Source organism: Eublepharis macularius, chromosome 2 (genome assembly GCF_028583425.1).
Source record: "Eublepharis macularius isolate TG4126 chromosome 2, MPM_Emac_v1.0, whole genome shotgun sequence".
Taxonomy (NCBI): domain Eukaryota; kingdom Metazoa; phylum Chordata; class Lepidosauria; order Squamata; family Eublepharidae; genus Eublepharis; species Eublepharis macularius.
The window spans coordinates 12831307-12834876 of NC_072791.1; positions in this window are offsets into that span (position 1 = coordinate 12831307).

Consider the following 3570-nt stretch of genomic DNA (forward strand, 5'->3'; position numbering starts at 1 on the left):
TTTCAACATCATTAACGTCCAGATAGACAGGCAAAAAGGTTATTGTTAAGGTGCCAGATGGATTGGATAGAAAAGCTTTCCTTTTCTCTCAGTGCATCACTTTGAGCTTCTTTTCACCAGCCAAAAAGGCACCTGCAGTTCATACATCTCATCTAGTACCTCAGTGGGCTGCACAAATTGAAAAGGGAACTGGGAGCAGCCCGGCCAGCCCCTCCTCACTTCTAACTGTCCTCTTAGAATCATAAGGTTGGAAGGTACCTGTAGGGTCATCTAGTCCAACCCCCTGCACAATGCAGGAAATTCATGAATACCCTCCCCCGACTGCTCAAGTACTTTCTATTTCTCAAAAGCTGCTTGAGAAAATTGCCCCATCCACTCTTTTCCTCTCTCGTCTTGGCACACAGCAAAACAAGATGGCAATGTAAAGCCCAATAAGTTAGGGCTGCCAACTCTAGGTTGGTGTCTGAAGGAGGGAGCTCTGACTCTCGAAAGCTTGCACTCTGAAAATCTTGTTGGTCTCTAAGGTCCCACCGGACTAAAATCCTGCAACTCTGAATTGGGAAATTCCTTGAGATTTGGGGATGGAGGCTATGGAGGGGCAGGGTTTGCAGAGGGAAGGGACCACATCAGGTTATAACGCCACAGAGTCCACCCTCCACAGCAGCCACCGTCTCCAGGAGAACTCTAGACTGGAGACCAGTTGCAATTCCAGATCTCCAGACCTCACCTGGATGTTGGCAACCCTACACTAGGTGCAGCCTTCTGTCAAAGGCTTAATGTGCATTTTGATCTATTGACACAGTCAGACTGAGGGTGGCTGGCTCCACAGTCCATTCACTAGAATTCTTCTGAACGAGATTTGCAAAACAATGGCCGTTTCCACACGTCTTACTGGCCTCCGGAACGTTGCGCAAAACACCCGGAAGGTAGCGTCTTCTCGCACAAAATCGTGCCAGGAAGACGCTATCATCCGGGAGTTTTGTGCGACATGGCATGATTTCGAGCGAGAAAACGCTTCCGGGTGTTTTGTGCAATGTTCCAGAGGCCGGTAAGACGTGTGGAAACGGCCAATGATCCCCCCCCCACTACCTTCTGAATGTGCCAACACTTGAAGTTCCACCACCAATTATTGAGGGGAATACTTCTCTCTCTCTCTCTCTCACACACACACACACACCGCACTTGTTCCACCATACCAAAGAAAATAACAAGTAGTCGCTCTCTTAGCTTCACCAAGCTTAGGAGGAACATGAAGTGAAGTATAGACTGTGAGTCAGACTTTTTCACACAAGACACTAGAAAGTCTCTCTTGCGCACAGAATTTATGCCACATGTGCTGTAATTTATCTTGGATGGGTGGCAGCAGAGAAACCAGAGACAAATTTAACCAAAAGTAGACATAAATGTCACTTGCGGGGGCGGGGGGGGGGGGATGCCACTTGAGGAAAAAAAACAAAAAGCTCTTTGCGACCATCTCCTGAAAATTTAAAAATGTGCTTCTTGTTGTTAACTACAGGCAAAGAAACACTCCAATCTGCAAAGAAATTTATATATTCAACCAGAATAAAATCCTACGGTCATCACAAAAAAATGCTGTTACGCAACCATCCTTTTCAAGTAACATAACAGGATGCACTATTCTATGAGCAAGCCAAGGTTCAGGGAAAAACTCCTGACAACCAAGGGTCGATTAAAAGACTACCAATTAAACAAGATTTGTCCTTCTCTAAACTTGGTAGCTGAGACACACATTGCTCCCCCCTAAATGAAAGCCGGAGGTGCACAAGGCATTCTAGTGCTCCGTAAATTTTACTGTCAAGATTATCTGCCTTCAGAATCTGTGAGAATCGCTATTTTGAGTCTTTCTCCCAGCTTCAAACTTGGGCTAGAATACTTGGAGATGCAATGAGCAGCCTCCTTGGAAGTGAGCGGAAGCTGCTGCAGCGGGGTTGACTGAACGATCCAGTCAAACCCAAAAGCAGAGATATGAGGATGACAAGATATCCCAAGTGAAACACACGACTAGATGGATGCAGGGCTAGAGCGACAACTCACGCAGACACACAGCAGACAGCCTCCCCTGTGATTACGTACTTTGGGGGCAACATAATCATTTAATTTATCCCATTGGCAATTTTCTTGCAGTATGTTAGTATGCTCCGGTAAGTACATTGGGAGTTAGTGGTCTAGTGAGAGCCTCCCGTTTTTGGCAAAGTATTGCAGCTCAAGTAATTTCACAGCATGTGCAAGATGGTGGTGGTGGGGAATTGCATTTCATTTTTACTTATCTATTAAAGATTTTCAGGTATTTAATTTCTATGCCTTTGCAATACTGCAAAAAAACCCAACATCATCTCATCAGAGGATCCGCATTAGTTTCAACAGGATTGCTCAAATGTACAAAGCAGGCAGGAGGTGGCCCTTAGGTTTTGATGAATGCAAAACAGAAGATTTGACTTAAAATTTAGCCGTGCTTGTCGCAGTAAGGATATAAGGCCACTAGGAAGAAAGGCACCTGGAATTTTTTTTGTTTAAAATGATCAGCATCTGGAAATCTAAAAAAAGCACAAACCCATAAGGGAAAAGGAAAAAAGTCTCTCTACAGAGTCTATAAATTGCATTCATTGATATTTCAGCTTCAACATAATATACCTTTTGATTAGATCGATTTTTTTAAGAAAATCAATCCAGGAAAATACCTCCCCACCCCCATTATTTTTTTAAAAACTGTCAGAAACAACAGTTTACTTTTTGTTCAAAACATCGAAAAAATAAATTAAAGCTGTCTGACAAAGTGGATTGTCCAACATGTCTAAAAACAATAAGGGGCATAACCAACAAAATATAAATAGAAGTAATCAAACTAATAAAAACTGAAAATCCCCTTTAAAGCAGTTGAATAGAATCGCTGACATATATAGTAGAACAAAGGACTCTGGGGAATATATGTTCCAATTACAAATAGTTCTCTCTGGCTGCACCAATTTTTTTAAAAAACAAAATCTAGAAAGAGAAATACATCATTGCAAAAAGGATTCTTCTGGGAAAAGCCAAGACAAAAACAAAAATCAGCAAAACGGGGTGTTTTTTTGCAATTGTGCTTGCTTTCTAAACCTCATCCAAGAAGGTAACAGTAGTTTGTGAGGTATCTAAATATTCACACACAGAGCTGCCTCCTACCACTGCACTCCACTAAGGGCGAAATGGAGGAATACGACCCATTTTTCAATGCCCGCAATCTAGAAGTAAACTTGCATCCAAACCAGGAACTTGTCTCAGGCTTTTAAACACAGATATTTCCTGTTCTTATGTGCGGTGTACATGGCTTTTTTTCTGGGAAAAGAGGTGGTGGAACTCAGTGGGTTGCCCTCGAAGAAAATGGTCACATGGCTGGTGGCCCCGCCCCCTGATCTCCAAACAGAGGGGAGTATAGATTGCCCTCCATGCCGGCAGCACGGAGGGCAATCTAAACTCCCCTCTGCCTGGAGATTAGGAGGCAGGGCCACCAGCCATGTGACCATTTTCAAGAGGTTCCGGAACTCCGTTCCACTGCGTTCCAGCTGAAAAAAA